The sequence below is a fragment of the Giraffa tippelskirchi genome, chromosome 1 (assembly GCF_054371585.1).
Source record: "Giraffa tippelskirchi isolate mGirTip1 chromosome 1, T2T-mGirTip1v1.2.pri, whole genome shotgun sequence".
NCBI classification, from domain to species: domain Eukaryota; kingdom Metazoa; phylum Chordata; class Mammalia; order Artiodactyla; family Giraffidae; genus Giraffa; species Giraffa tippelskirchi.
Window position 1 is genome coordinate 97,120,309 of NC_137275.1, and position 17,253 is coordinate 97,137,561.

The window sequence follows — 17,253 nt, forward strand, 5'->3', positions numbered from 1 at the left end:
CTAGAAGAGTGGAAGAGAGTGATGAAGGGTAACCGAATGGTTGTGTGTGTATGTGCTCAGTTGCTAAGTCGTGTCTGACTCTTTGTGACTCCACAGACTGTAGCCTGCCAGGTTCCTCTGTCCATGGAATTTTCCACACAAGAATAATGGCGTGGGTTGCCATTTCCTTCTCCAGGTATCTTCCCAACCCAGGGATTAAACCCGAGTCGCCTGTGTCTCCTGCATTGGCAGGTGGATTCCTTACCACTGCACCGCCTGGGAAGTGAATGGTTGCCAAGCAGTGACGTAGAATGAGTGGAAACAAGAGGAGCTGGGGATGAAGGTTGGGGTCAGAAGAATAGCAAGAGTTAAAAGTTTCATTAACGGAGATGGGAAAGACTGTGATATGAGCAGGTTTAAGGAAAAAATCATAAGTTCAGCCGTGAATATAATATAATATAATTTATCTATTTGATATCCAAAATGTTGAGCATGTAGTTGGGCATATGAGTCTTGGGTTCAGAGGAGAGCTTTTTACCAGAGATACATATTTTGGAGCATTCAGTGTTATAGATGTAGTTACCCCAGGCCCAAGGAGCAGGGGCTGTGTGGGCACAGGAGGGCCAAGAGGAGTTACTCCACATTCAAGGTCAGGAGGGGCTGACGTGAGTAGATACCCCTTGTCCAAGTTAAGGAGCAACGGCTGCACTTTGCTGGAGCAGCCGTGAAGAAATACCCCACGTCCAAGGTAAGAGAAACCCAAGTAAGACGGTAAGTGTTGTGAGAGGGCATCAGAGGGCAGACACACGGAAACTAAAATTACAGAAAACTAGCTAATCTGACCACATGGACCACAGCCTTGTCTATCTCAGTGAAACTAAGCCATGCCATGTGGGGCCACCCAAGACAGATGGGTCATGGTGGAGAGGTCTGACAGAATGTGGTCCACTGGAGAAGGGCGTGGCAAACCACTTCCGTGTTCTTGCCTTGAGAACCCCATGAACAGTATGAAAAGGCAAAAAGATAGGACACTGAAAGATGAACTCCCCAGGTCAGTAAGTGCCCAATATGCTACTGGAGATCAGTGGAGAAATAACTCCAGAAAGAATGAAGGGATGGAGCCAAAGCAAAAACGATACCCAGCTGTGGATGTGACTGGTGATAGACGCAAAGTCCGATGCTGTAAAGAGCAATATTGCATAGGAACCTGGAATGTTAGGTCCATGAATCCAGGCAAATTGGAAGTGGTCAAACAGGAGATGGCAAGAGCGAACATCGACATTCTAGGAATCAGCGAACTAAGATGGACTAGAATGGGTGAATTTAACTCAGATGACCATTATATCTACTACTGTGGGCAAGAATCCCTTAGAAGAAATGGAGTAGCCATCATAGTCAACAAAAGAGTCCGAAAGGCAGTACTTGGATGCAATCTCAAAAATGATAGAATGATCTCTGTTCATTTCCAAGGCAAACCATTCAATATCACAGTAATCCAAGTCTATGCCCAGACCAGTAACGCTGAAGAAGCTGAAGTTGAACGGTTCTATGAAGACCTACAAGACCTTCTAGAACTAACACCCAAAAAAGATGTCCTTTTCATTATAGGGGACTGGAATGCAAAAGTAGGAAGTCAAGAAACACCTGGTGTAACAGGCAAATTAGCCCTTGGAGTACAGAATGAAGCAGGGCAAAGGCTAATAGAGTTTTGACAAGAGAACGCACTGGTCATTGCAAACACCCTCTTCCAACAAGACAAGAGAAGACTCTACACGTGGACATCACCAGATGATCAACACTGAAATCAGATTGATTATATTCTTTGCAGCCAAAGATGGAGAAGCTTTATACAGTCAGCAAAAACAAGACCAGGAGCAGACTGTGGCTCAGATCATGAACTGCTTCTTGCCAAATTCAGACTTAAATTGAAGAAAGTAGGGAAAACCACTAGTCCATTCAGGTATGACCAAGATCAAATCCCTTATGAGTATACAGTAGAAGCTACAAATAGATTTAAGGGACTAGATCTGATAGACAGGGTGCCTGATGAACTATGGACAGAGGTTCGTGACATTGTACAGGAGACAGGGATCAAGACAATCCCCATGGAAAAGAAAGCAAAAAAGCAAAATGGCTGTCTGAGGAGGCCTTACAGATAGCTGGGAAGAGAAGAGAAGCGAAAAGCAAAGGAGAAAAGAAAAGATATTCCCATCTGAATGCAGAGTTCCAAAGAACAGCAAGGAGAGATAAGAAAGCCCTCCTCAGCGATCAATGCAAAGAAATAGAGGAAAACAACAGAATGGGAAAGACTAGAGATCTCTTCAAGAACAGTAGAGATACCAAAGGAACACTTCATGCAAAGATAGGCTCGATAAAGGACAGAAATGGTATGGACCTAACAGAAGCAGAAGATATTAAGAAGAGGTGGCAAGAATACACAGAAGAACTGTACAAAAAAGATCTTCACGACCCAGATAATCACAATGGTGTGATCACTCACCTAGAGCCAGACATCCTGGAATGTGAAGTCAAGTGGGCCTTAGAAAGCATCACTACAAACAAAGCTAGTGGAGGTGATGGAATTCCAGTTGAGCTATTTCAAATCCTCAAAGATGATGCTGTGAAAGTGCTGCACTCGATATGCCAGCAAATTTGGAAAACTCAGCAGTGGCCACAGGACTGGAAAAGGTCAGTTTTCGTACCAATCCCAAAGAAAGGCAATGCCAAAGAACGCCCAAACTACTGCACAATTGCACTCATCTCACACGCTAGTAAAGTAATGCTCAAAATTCTGCAAGCCAGGCTTCAGCAATACGTGAACCGTGAACTTCCAGATGTTCAAGCTGGTTTTAGAAAAGGCAGAGGAACCAGAGATCAAATTGCCAGCATTGGCTGGATCATCGAAAAAGCAAGAGAGTTCCAGAAAAACATCTATTTCTGCTTTATTGACTATGCCAAAGCTTTTGACTGTGTGGATCACAATAAACTGTGGAAAATTCTTCAAGACATGGGAATACCAGACCATCTGACCTGTCTCTTGAGAAACCTGTATGCAGGTCAGGAATCAAGAGTTAGAACTGGACATGGAACAACAGACTGGTTCCAGATAGGAAAAGGAGTACGTCAAGGCTGTATATTGTCACCCTGCTTATTTAACTTCTGTGCAGAGTACATCATGAGAAACGCTGGGCTGGAAGAAACTCAAACTGGAATCAAGATTGCCGGGAGAAATATCAATAACCTCAGATATGCAGATGACACCACCCTTATGGCAGAAAGTGAAGAAGAATTAAGAGCCTCTTGATGAAAGTGAAAGAGGAGAGTGAAAAAGTTGGCTTAAAGCTCAGTGTTCAGAAAACTAATATCATGGCATCTGGTCCCATCACGTCATGGGAAATAGATGGGGAAACAATGTCAGACTTTATTCTTTTGGGCTCCAAAATCACTGCTGATGGTGATTGCAGCCATGAAATTAAAAGACGCTTACTCCTTGGAAGGAAGGTTATGGCCAACCTAGATAGCATATTTAAAAGCAGAGACATTACTTTGCCAACAAAAGTCCATCTAGTCAAGGCTATGGTTTTTCCAGTGGTCATATATGGATGTGAGAGTTGGACGGTGAAGAAAGCTGAGTGCTGCAGAATTGATGCTTTTGAACTGTGGTGTTGGAGAAGACTCTTGAGAGTCCCTTGGACTGCAAGGAGATCCAATCAATCCATCCTAAAGGAGATCAATCCTGGGTGTTCATTGGAAGGTCTGATGTTGAAGCTGAAACTCCAATACTTTGGGCACCTCATGCGAATAGTTGACTCATTGGAAAGGACCCTAATGCTGGGTAGGATTGGGGCCAGGAGGAGAAGGGGACGATAGAGGATGAGATGGTTGGATGGCATCACCGACTCAATGGACATGGGTTTGGGTAGACTCCGGGAGTTGGTGATGGACAGAGAGGCCTGGCGTGCTGCAATTCATGGGGTCACAAAGAGTTGGACACGACTGAGCAACTGAACTGAACTGAAAGCCATGAAACTGGTCCATGTCACCAAAACAATACGTGAAAATTACATGAGAAAACTGAAGAGGACCAAGGACTGAGCCTTGGGATACTCCAACTCTTAGAGGTCAGGAAGATGAGGTGGAGCTGGGAAGGAGAATGGGGAAAAGTGCCCTGGAAAGTGGGAGAAAACCTGGAGTGTGGTGTCCAGGAAACCAAGTGAAAGATTTATTTTCAGGTGGAGAAAAATGGTCTGTAAAATACTGTTCAAATAAGCTCAAGAAGGGAACAAGATCCTTAGTAAAGTGGTGATAGCTAATGACTTGATTAAAGCTTTCTTGGTTGCTTGGTGGGGTGAAAGCCTGACTGGAGTTGATTCAGTCAGTAATGGGAAGACCAGATACTACTGCCCGGACTCTATAAAGGGAAGGAGAAAACGGAGGAGGGAGCTGGAAAAAGAGGTAGAATCAAGAGAGGCTTTTTAAAAAAAAGTATGAGATACATTATAGCATTTTAGCTCATTAATGGAAAAGATAAGCAGAGGAGGGAAAAGTCAAAGAGGCATGAGAGACAAGGCAGAAATGCTGGATGCTGTCCTAAGGTGGGTGAAAGGGGATGGGGCCTGGTATACACATGAGGAGTTGGCCTTTGCTAAGAACAGGGATAGTTCAGGAAAAGGGAAGGGTTTATGGACAAAAGAGCAAGAAGCACTTTGGATGAGGTGCTGAGAGCTGGATGTGGAATGGAAGTTCTTTTCATTGCTTGTATTTTTTTTTTTAGTGAAATGTGATAGAAGGTCATCAGCAGAGAGGGGAGATGGGAGAGAGGAGGTATTGGAGATTGAGGAGAGAGAAGATGTGAAATAATCACCTAGGGGAATGGTAGAGACAGTAACAGAGTATGATTGCCAGGCAGCATGATTGCCAGGCAGCATGATGAGCAAGCATGTATGTATGGGTTCTTCTGCTGCCACATTCAGACGTGATGTCAGATGGAGAGGTCTATCACCAGGAATGTGGTTCAGCTGAGCATGTATGGTATAGCTAGAGAAGGCTAAGAAAACTGAGGATGCCTGCAATGGAATAAATAAAATTATTATAAAGATTATGCATGGAATTTAGGCTGAGTGAGGAAAGAAATGGACACAGTGGAGCGGTGAACAGACTCGAGGTGTCAGGGACTGAAGGATTGTTGGATTTGGGTCAGGAGATTGGCTAGAGAGTAAATGGTAGTGAACAGATTTGATGCTTGAAGTTGAAATCGTGGAGGAAGACTATGTTACTGGAAATGACTGTGGAGAGAGTAGATGAGGTAGAGAGAAGGAAACGTTATTGATAGAGAAGTCAGGAACCTGACAGTGGTTTTGGAAAAACCCACCTTCATATTTGTTGGAAAAAGTGGCAATGAACTAGAGGCTAAAATCTTCAAGAAATGAGGATGGAATCTAAAAGATACAGGCTGATGGCATCTGGAGATTTATGTAAAAGGAGAAGGAAAAATAGTTTTGAAGAGCAGTGAGGAGCAAGAAGCAGCAGCACAGCTCCACCAAGTCCAGTGGTTAACTGGGGCATGGAGGATAAATATATTATCACTTGCATAGACTTCAGGGAAGGAGTGGTTTTGAGTTTCAGTTAGAACAGAAAGGTTAAAAGGAATGTTCAGAGAAGAGATTTAAGGCACAGAGACACTGCTAATAACTACATTCATGTGTTCTAGAAGACCTTGTGTAAGAGTTTCAGAATATGGGAGGTGATCAGAGATGATCAGAAAAAGGGAGGCATATGGGGGTTGCCTTTGGAGGGATGAGGATTGACCTGGTGACTGGCATAGACAAAGATACAGGGTATACTAAGTTTTGTTAAATTTAGTCTATATAGTCCCAACCAGCTAGGATGGTGAGATTGTGAAAGTTGTCTGGAAAAAGATATGAGGCAGTGGGGATTCTAACCAGGAGCCCACCGAGTTCTGGAGTCCCACCTTGATTTCTGCTGTGGAGGGTCAAGAGAGGGAGGATCTTTATCCAAACATGTATGCAATAGCGCTCTTCAGATACACACAACAACCAAACACAGGTGGTGTGTGAAGTGAGATGTATTTAGATACCATTCTTGCTTAGTCATTTTTCTGCTTGGTTTTTTTCCTTGTGCCATTAAAAATCAGCCAGCCCTTTTGCAGTAGCTGAGGTTTTGCCCACTCATAGTTTAACAGTCTCTTTCTTTGCTAATCACTTATTCAAGTCTTTTTCCACTCTTCTATAGACATTTCCCGGGCCTTTACCATCCCTGTCTACCCTCATAATTTTCTCTTTCTCCTTTCGTGTGTGTGTGTTTTGATGATTGTAAAGGAGTAACCCCAAATCCTAGGATCTCTAGTCTTCAAAGTCTTCTCTTATGGCTAAGGAGTAGGAAAGAAAAGGAAACCTTGTTTTCAGATGGTAACTTCTTCAGATTCTTAGAAATGAGGAAAATAGACATGTAAAAGAGAATTCAGCAGCTCCATGTTAAAAGTGGTTGTCCACTGAAATGGACATGATCGGGAGCTACTTGTCTGTTGATGAACCTACGTATGTACATGTGTATAACTTGATGTAGGTGATTGATTTTAGTACCATACTCTTTTTTCTTCAGCTTCTTCCCTCAGAAATGCAAGGTCTTCAGGGTAGGATGAAAGAGTCTAAAATGCAGATGAACAAAGGCTCATAAGGGCACACCTTGGAAAAGGTAATCCCTGGCTCTTCCCTTCCCCTGACTCCCTTCACTACCACCACCACCATCAAAAAAAAAAGCTACGAACAATACAAAGAAGACAAGTACTTTGTGCAGGGTAGAGGGTGCAGTGGGGTCAATCTGATATCAAACCCTGCACCTGATCATGTATACAAACCCATTGCTGGGGTGAGACAAGGATGCTACTGCTCTTGGGAAAGAGGTTTATTGGAGAACCTGTGATGTGATATTTCCCTTAAGGAATGAAGGAAGACAGCAAAGTGCCCGTGGGAGGTAGGGGAGAGAAGTAGGGATGGAAGGAAGCAATTTATCAGGGAGATGAGAATATATTTTCTCATCCAAAGCAACCAAAGAGAAGTTGCATAAGATTTGTTGTTCAAGTTCTCTTGAAATTATTAATTTGAAAAACAAACTAGCTATGATCTCTATAGCCTTTTTTAATGCCTCCTTTTAGTGAGATTTTTATGAAGGCACTATATTCTTACTAACCATTTGTATCCAGAGCTAACAATTTAGCAAAACGCAGAAAGGAATGCACAACCCACAAACTGAAAACTTGGAACATTAACGGCATAGGAAAATTAAGGGGTTTAAAAAGAAAAGTCCGTGAAGTATAGCAATCTAAATATGGTTACTGACTTATATGAACCAGCTCACAAAGAATGATTTATAAGCTAAAATTTTTTTAATTAGTTTATTTTCTATTTTTTAACTTTATAATATTTTATTTGTTTTGTCATACATTGACATCAATCCACCATGGGTGTACCTGTTTTCCCCTTCCATAACTATAAGCTAAAATTTAAGCTTCAGTGTTGTTTATTGAAAAGGGCACTTTGCTGGAAAGACTGGCACACAATAGGTTTCCAATTAATATTCACTAAATGAATAATTGAATAAATATGGATATTGAGCCAATCTCCTAAATCATTCTGAATCTCAAATTACCCAGTCATAAAATGGGAAATAATATCTATGGTATGAAATAATACTTTATTGCATGCCAGGTACATGCTCATCACTGTGCTATGCAATCTTCACAGCATAGTTCTCTTCCTCAAAGCAAGAAGGCTACTTTAGGCTCAAATGATATCAGAGAAAACCCACTGTGTTGCACACACTTATTCAGGGGACCAAATTATGGCTGTGTCAGTTGCAGTTGGATAGAAGTTAACAAAAAAGTTGGGCTGGCCACAGTTACTGATTTCACTCAAGCTAGATTAGCTGGATGGACAAATTCTGGATAAATTCTAACAAGTTTATTCCTTCCAATATGATCAACATTGTCATTATTCATTTCAGGCAATTTATAATTCTCTGGGACGTAGTAAAGCTTCTAATGCTTAGGAAGGTTCTTTTATTTTAATTGGAGGATAATTGCTTTACAATGTTGTGTTGGCTTCTGCTGAACAACAACCGCAATCAGTCATAATTATATATACAGGAGCATCCCTCTTGAGCCTCCTTCCCCTCTCCCATCCCACACCTCTAGGTCATCACAGAGCATCAGACTGGGCTCCTTGTGTTATGTTAGCAGCTTCCTACTACATGCTTCCTTTTACACATGATAGTGTATGATGTCAATGCTACTTTCTCAATTAGTCCCACCTCTCTCCTTCCCCTGCTGTGTCCACAAGTCTGTTCCCTATGTCTGCATCTCCATTTCTTCCCTGTAAACAGGTTCATCAGTACTCTTTTTCTAGATTCCATATATACGCATGATTATATTTGTTTTTCTCTGACTTCTATAACAGGCTCTAGGTTCATTCACCTCACAACTGACTCGAATTTATTCCTTTTTATGGCTGAGTAGTTCTTATCTTGCCTCCTCAAGCATCTGTTCTGCTTTCTAAATGGAGCAACCCAAGTTTCATTAGGTTATGTTTACAAACCATCTCTTGAGCCCATATTTCTTCTACTTGGAGAAGGAGACTATTTTGAGAACCTTGAGAATATATTTGTGTGCTTCAGGTTCAGAAATACTGCATTAAAATTCATGTTCCTTTAAATGATCCTTTGGAATCAATCAAGAATATGAGAACAAGAAATTACTAGATGATATGTAATTAAATGTGATTATCCAGATGATCCAGCATATATGTCTATTAACTTTAAGATTGGCACTTGCGTGAAAATGCCAAATAAAAAAGTTCTCAGAGAATTCAAAGATCCTTAAGAAATCCAAGGATTTCAGGTTGAGAAAAACCACTTGAAATATTTATCTCAGAGTCTAATTTGCTCTTATACATGTTAATGTTAACCAACTTCAGCCTCAGAGAGTGCACTTTTCTTGATTGTATTGCCAAAGGCTAAAGGTGGATGTAATTGTTCCTGACTTGTCTGTGCACCTATCTCACTTACTGACAAAATGCACAGTTATTAGATGAATTAAGCAAACTCTTGTTTACCTCTGCATGGCACATACTATTTATTAGCTCATTCATTGTAAGAACATTACTGCAGTATCCTTCCTCTTGTTCTAGGTACTATGTTAGGTGTAGAGTTTACGAGGTTGAATAGATTTGACTGTTGTTCATGGGAAACCTTGTTGGGAAGATAAACAGGAAACACAAAATACAATCAATTGTGAAAAGAACCAAACTTTGTCATTGTGCAAAGGGTAAAGTGACAAAGCCAGTGAATCTCAGACAAACCTGAAACTGATACCAAATGCAAATTACAGGAATCATTTTATTATGATGTAAAACAGAGTGATGATGAGGTTCTTAGAAGACTGCTGTAAGCTAACTTTTGTTTGAGGGTTCCCTTTCTTTTCCCATATTCCTTTAGAGCTTAGTAAACCAAATTTGGCTTATTTTTAATTAAAATTGTAAAATGGGGGGGTGATTAATTATTAATTCCCTAATAACATTACTAGATTTTTTATGGGTACCTTGAAATGTAGACTTGGTACTTAGCATGATGCTTGGCATATAATGCATGTACAAAGCAGTTTAAATAGTTGAATAATTGATATTCAGTTATTATTAATTATTGAATTTAAGTCTTCTCTAGTCTATATTAATATAAAACTCTGTGCCGTGTTTAAGAGTAGGAGGACATGGCGCAACTGGAATGAACTGTGTGGGACCTTTTAAGGTTCTGTTCTCCTGTCTTACTTCCTTCCCTTTGAGATCCTGCTACTCTTTCCCTCTCTCACTTCAATTTTACCCTTTACCCCTGAATGCACATCCAACTCAGGCTGTCCTACTAGGGGAGTTTTTTCATTTCATTTTTTAAAAAAGAGATTTCTGATTAATTTTGATATAGACTCCTTCCCCTGCTTCCAATCTTGATAAACTCTATGTCAGAAGGAGAAGAGCCATGTTTTTAAAGTTCTCTGTCAAGATGAGTTGATTGAAATGTTAAACGAGTGAAAAATATACAAAGAGAAGACTTAATCTCATGGGTACTTTCTTTAAATCATCTGGAAATTATAGTCTCATTACTTGTCATTTAAGAACCAAAGAATTTTATTACTATATATAACTTAAAGGATCAACTACACTTAACCCACTTAACCAACTAAGTTTGGGATGGACATGATACTGTATCAGTCTAGAATTCATTATAAAATTCATTTCTAATTTTGACACATTTAGACATTATAAGTGTACAGGCCTAGAAGAAATCATTTTTCTCCTTAACTGCTGACTTATTATCAAAGGCTGAGATATTTTTATTCTAAAAAATACCAAATAACAGTTGATGAGAAACTGAAGTCTAAAGAAAGTGAAATAAAATTATAATACAGGGATCATATAGTTTGCTTTTGCTTGATTGTAGAAGTGGAGTGTTATTTCTGAGCTAGAATCACCAGGTAGTTCATAACTCATAATGTTCAATTCAGGGTTAAATGAGTTAATGCAATTAAAAGCTTAGAGCCAAGCCTAACACATGAGTATAAATTTGAATAAGTTTTAGTTATTATTTAAATGATTTGCTGCTGACTTTTAATGTTTAAATTGCTTTAAACCATGATATTAGAATAAGTAGCTCAAGTAATTTTCTGTCTTTGAGTGTCATGGTAGGTCAGATGTTTTGCTTTAGCACAAGTCAAATACTAAAATAATTTATCATTTCTTATAAAATCAAATTAACCAAAGAAATGAGACCATGTGAAAATGACATTTAAGTTAAGAGAGTTAAAACTCAGAAGTAAAATAGCAGTTCTTTGAATTATTGACAGGATGACTACTAATGGACCAGGTTCCCATCTGCTTTTTTAGGTTTCATTAGAATTCCAAAAAATAAAAATGAGGCTTCCCAGGTGGCTCAGTGGTAAAGAATCCACCTGCCAATGCTATAGACAGGGGTTCAATTCCTGTGTTGGGAAGATCTCCTGAAACAGAAAATGGCATCCCACTCCAGTATTCCTGACTGGGAAATCCCATGGACAGAGAAGCCTGGTGGGCTACAGTCCATGGGGCTGCAAAGAGTTGAACACAACTGAGTGACTGAGCACACACACGCACACACAGACAGCAGTGCATTAAACACGTGTGTGTGTATGTGTATGTCTAAGCACACAGAATTCAAAATACTTTTTAAAATAATCATTTCTGTTTAAATTAATAATTTTCCCAGCCCAGGTAAACATTATAGGTTAGACCCCAAATACTCAAGACTGGTTTGCACATGCTGTGCTGTGGGCTTTAAAGATGGAGAAAGGGGCCACCAGCCAAGGAATGCAGGTGGCCTCTAGAAGCTAGAAAAGGCAAAGAAACCGTTCTATCCTAGAACCTCTGGAAGGAATACAGCACTGCTGACACCATAATTTTAGCCCAGTGAAATTTGATTTGGACATCTGACTTCTAGAATGCCATTTGCTTGTGGTCCCTTTCATGAAAGAAAAAATACTCAGTTCAGCTCATCATCCTTCAACCAAATCTCTGTGATAGAAAACAGAAGGAAAGACTTAGGAATATGTGCGAATTTATTACTTTTTGCATCTAACCTACACTTGAATATTATTTTATGGATTCCAAACAACAGAAACATACATTATTTTATATTCTCTTTTAAGTAGCTATCTGAAGTAGGCAGAGTGGAAATGTCCCCATTTTTACTCGTGAAGAAACTAAATTATACTGTCAGTAATGGAGAGACAGGATTGGGTCTCTAACGTGTGTGTTCTCTACTATACCACAGCCCTTCTTAGAACTCAAAATGTGGATGTAACTTAACTGTGATTCTGCCAGTATTTTCAAAATGAAGAAATCTTGTTTGTGCCAATGTCATTCATTTTATTTACATCACAACACTCATCTAAAATGAAAATTATTTTTGAAAGTTTATGAAATTTGTGAAATTTTATTTCATAAAATTCAAATAGACATATCATAAAACCATTTTTCTTTTAGAATGATCTTTGTATCAGCTTTTTAACTTACTTATTGGTCTGAAACAACATCTTGTTTCCCCAAGATGCTCTCATGTTTTGGGTCTTCAAGTTTTTCTTGTAATGTAGAGGAGTGTGTGTGTAGGTGCACACTGCATGCACACCCAATGCAAATGTGTACACATAGGTTCAGTTCAGTCGCTCAGTCATGTCCGACTCTTTGCGACCCCATGAACTGCAGCACACCAGGCCTCCCTGTCCATCACCAACCCCCAGAGCTTACTCAAACTCATGTCCATCGGGTCGGTGATGCCATCCAACCATCTCATCCCCTGTCATCCCTTTCTCCCTCCTTCAATCTTTCCCAGCATCAGGGTCTTTTCTGGTGAGTCAGTTCTTTGCATCAGGTGGCCAAAGTATTGGAGTTTCAGCTTCAACATCAGTCCTTCCAATGAATATTCAGGACTAATTTCCTTGAGGATGACTGGTTGGATCTCCTTGCAGTCCAAGGGACTCTCAAGAGTCTTCTCCAACACCACAATTCAAAAGCATCAATTCTTCCATGCTCAGTTTTCTTTATAGTCCAACTCTCACATCCATACATGACTACTGGAAAAACCATAGCTTGACTAGATGGACCTTTATTGATAAAATATGTCTCTGTTTTTTAATATGCTGTCCAGTTTTGTCATAGCTTTTCTTTCAAGGAGCTAGCATCTGTTAATTTCACGGCTGCAGTCAACATCTCCAGTGATTTTGGAGCCCCTCAAAATAAAGTCTGTCACTGTTTCCACTGTTACCCCATCTATTTGCCATGAAGTGATGGGACCAGATGCCATGATCTTAGTTTTCTGAATGTTGAGTCTTAAGCCAACTTTTCCACTCTCCTCTTTCACTTTCATCAAGAGGCTCTTTAGTTCTTCACTTTCTGCCATAAGGGTGGTGTCATCTGCATATCTGAAGTTATTGATATTTCTCCCGGCAATCTTGATTGCAGTGTGCTTCATCCAACCCAGCATTTCTCATGATGTACTCTGCATATAAGTTAAATAAGCAGGGTGACAATATATAGCCTTGACATACTCCTTTCCCAATTTGGAACCAGTCTGTTGTTCCATGTCCAGTTCTAACTGTTGCTTCTTCACCTGCATACAGATTTCTCAGGAGGCAGGTAAGGTGGTCTGGTATTCCCATCTCTTTAAGAATTTTCCACATGTGTATGTGTATGTAAAGTTTCACCAAAAAAACCCCAAATAATATCAACACTTGCCATCCACAGTGTATTCTGTTTTTCTTTGTTCTACTTCATGTTTTGAAATACATTGATTGGCAATCCATTAAATAGATTTTAGATGTACTTGTGCATGATAACATACTGTTTGAAGCACTAGTGTAGAGCTAAATTGTTTTAACTTTTTTAAAAGCATGAGTTTGGAAATCAGATCTAAGTTTGAGTTTTTTCCCTTCCTCTTCTTAACAGTAAGGATCTTTGAGGCAAGTCACTTGGCATCTTAGGGTTTTAGTATCTTCATCTGTAAGATATAATAATGTGATATAATATATGTAAAGTGTAGAATATAATAATGATATTTATGTCATAAGCTTATCTTTCATTCATTAAGTATTTATTTCTCAGTTCCCATAATATTTTCATTCCACTTGGTCTTGGTAAGATTTTGAAGGATTTCTGCAACTCTTTCTTCTCTCAGGTAACTCATCATCATATTTTACTCTCTATATTTGGGGATTATACAATAGAAACATTTGATAGGGCTGGATAGGGAAGAAGGACCAGTGGCCATAAAGGGAGCTACCAGCTAGGGGTGCTAGATAGGCCTTCCACTATGGTTGAAATGGAGATCCAGAAACAGGCTTTATAAAGTAGTAGCTTCAAAGCACTGGTATTCTAAGACTTTTCCCTATAATATTATCAATGAGTCACCATATTTCAAGCCTCATTGTAAATATTTTTAAATTAAAGACTCAGTAAATCCTCGTTAAATATTCATCATTTGGGAGTTAAAAAGAAAGTCTTTAGAATTTGAGAATAACTAACTAACAAAACAAGTTTCCTCTTAGATTATCCATAGCTTGATTTACTTATTAAATCAGAAATCTTTGGACATCAAAGACACAGTTGTTGTTCAATCGCTCAGTTGTGTCCAACTCTTTGTGACCCCATGGACTGCAGCACGCCAGGCTTCCCTGTCCTTCACCATCTCCTGGAGCTTGCTCAAACTCATGTCCATTGACTCAGTGTTGCCATCTTGTCTGTCTGTCATCCCCTTCTCCTCCTGCCTTCAGTCTTTCCCAGTATCAGGGTCTTTTCAGACAGTCAGCTCTTCACATCAGATGGCCGAAGTATTGGAGCTTCAGCTTCAGCATCAGTCCTTCTAATGAATATTCAGGATTGATTTCCTTTAGGATTGACTGGTTTGATCTCCTTGCAGTCCAAGAGACTCTCAAGAGTTTTCTTCAACATCACAGCTCAAAAGCATCATTTCTTCAACATAGTAAAATCAGTTAAACTGACAAAGATGACACATGCTTTGCTTTTCCCTGTTTTCGTGAAAACTGAATACATTATTAATTCTGTCTCACAGTGAGTACTCTTAGCTTAGAGCAGGCACCGTGAAAGAGATGGGAAAGGTGCAGATAGATTCTGGATGAGTTTACCGAGTGGGAAGTGGATTGGGAATATGTAAACAGTCATTTTCATTTTGAGTTTGATTTTTTTCTTCCCATTATAGGTGATTCCTTTTATCAGTGTCATTTATGCTAATAGCAGAGTAAAACTCTAAAGGGTGGTGTTTTATTTACTAAGTTGTGTCTGACTCTTTGTGACCCCTTGGACTGTAACCCACCAAACTCCTCTGTCCATGGGATTTTCCAGGCAAGAATACTGGAGTGGGTTGCTGTTACCTCCTCAAGAGGATCTTCCTGACCCAAGCATCTCCTGCTTAGCAGGTGGATTCTTTACCATTGAGCCACCTGGGAAGCTCAAAACAGTAAATGGCATGTCACAATTACTTGTATCTCTATATGTGGGCATTTAGTTCCTTTTGATGGAGAAGGCAAAGGCACCCCACTCCAGTACTCTTGTGTGGAAAATACCATGGACAGAGGAGCCTGGTGGGCTGTGGTCCGTGGGGTGGCTAAGAGTTGGACACGACTGAGTGATTTCACTTTCCCTTTTCACTTTCATGCATTGGAGAAGGAAATGGCAACCCACTCCAGTGTTCTTGCCTGGAGAATCCCAGGGACGGCAGAGGCTAGTGGGCTGCTGTCTATGGGGTTGCATAGAGTCGGACATGACTGAAGCGACTTAGCAGCAGCAGCAGCAGTTCCTTTTGAAAAGAGCTCCTGGTTTAGTGTCTCTGACACAGGAATCCCATTAGGAGTGGGGGTGGGTTGGAGGTTAGGGACCAAGTTTTGCTTTCTCCTGTTATTTGCCTTTTGATGTATCCATTTACCCTCCATCTTTTTCCTTTAATATTTTTCAAGAACTCATATTTATTTGCAATTACCTCCTTTCAGATATTTAAATTTTAATGTTATTAAGGAAGTTATAAAAGTTAGTTATACTTTTCAAACAGATTGAAGAACCTTTAACTCTACATGTAAGATTTGCAAAGTGAAATAGACAAAGATTTGAAAAAGTCATGGACAAGTATATGCTAGTGCAGAAGCGATTTTCAGTAGTTTAATAATAAATATTTCAGGGCTCTTGGGGGTGGAAACTATGCCATGGGTCCTCCCTTAGCACCTAGCACCTAGAGCTGATCACTTGGTCGGAACTTAGCAAACGCTTGTTGATTAACTGCTAAGTTTGTATTAATTACAGATTTGTCCTAAGATGCAAAATGGTTTAATGGATTTCGATGCTTTTAACATTCAGTTATATCTAGCTGTTCTCCTTGAATCTGTTCCTCACCTTTTAGAAATGGATTAATCTATGCATATTCTGTATGTGTCAGAAATGTAACCAATGGTCAGTAGCTCTATAAAATTTTTATTGACTGTTTTACCTGGGTTTTCATCCACTAGTTTTATATGATCATGGAAAAGCAGTCAATGGGAAAAATATCTCATAAAATCAGCAAGAGACATGGAGAATAGAGCTTGTTGTAAAATTTAATTGTAAATAAAATAGTACAATATTACTTTATAGCCACTTAATAAAAGTGCTAATCAAAAGAGATAACTCTATCCTTTGATTAATGTACACATGGTTGTTTCAGAGTGGTAAGATCTTATTTTTTAACTATGTGATATATTTAGTCATTTTAATGAAATTATATAGAAATAGCATTATTCCAAAAGTTGTGTAGATCAAGGTGGTATCTTGCTTGGGATTCACAGGTGTATAAGCCCAATCAGTATTTTGCTCTCAGTAAGCCAGCTCAATGAATATTTTTTGATTGTTTCAAAAGACTCAATTTTTTTTTTATTTCTTTTTTTCAAATTCATATTCTTTTATCAACATTAACTTACATAAAGCCAATATCAAAGAGTTATCAACAATAGCCTGTTTTGGTTGGTTCGTATTCAGGATGCTGCCACAGTAAAGACATCAGCTGACGGGTCAGCCTCACAATTCCTGGGTCCACAAGGACCCCTGGTCATGGGCCCTGGTTCCAACAGCCAGGCAAGGGCAGCAAGGAATGCTTGAAAGAGATACAGGCAGAGATGGCTCTGTTTTAGCAGGTAGTTCTGGGGCTCTGATAACCAGAATCCCAACTATACACCTGCTTCACCCACAGTCCCCATAGGAGAAGCAATGCAGGTCCCAGCAGTTGCAGTGACCTGCCCAATGATCACAAAGGCAGCCTTTGCAGCCACAGTGGCTCCTTCCATGGCAGATGACCCTCCTTTTGTGGACTTGGGTACATTTTGCCACGGTTATTGGAGTCACCTGGACAGTTGAGTGGCTTGAGAAGCCCTGTTTCTGCCACCAGCAGCTGTGGCCCCCTCACCCGAGGGCTCCTCTCCTGCATCTAGCCCTGATGCCCCCATGCTACCGTGAGCACCATCTACTCTTTCCTCTGCAGCAGGTGGTCCTCACCTCATGGCCTTGCAGCTCCATCACTAGGCCCACGTGGGCCTCCTTTTCTGCCTGGGCCACCCGTCAACTGCCTCTAACACTGCCTCCAATGGCTTGGAACCCTGGGCCCCTTTTCTGGGTTCCACAGCTGCTCTGAGACCTCTCCTAG

The 17,253-nt window shown here is 40.1% G+C and overlaps 1 protein-coding gene across 3 annotated transcripts in view; it reads left to right on the top strand.

Annotated features, from left to right (window-relative positions):
• Positions 1-17,253, top strand: part of ANK2 (ankyrin 2) — a 266,916-nt gene that overhangs the window by 44,022 nt on the left and 205,641 nt on the right. The window lies entirely within an intron of this gene.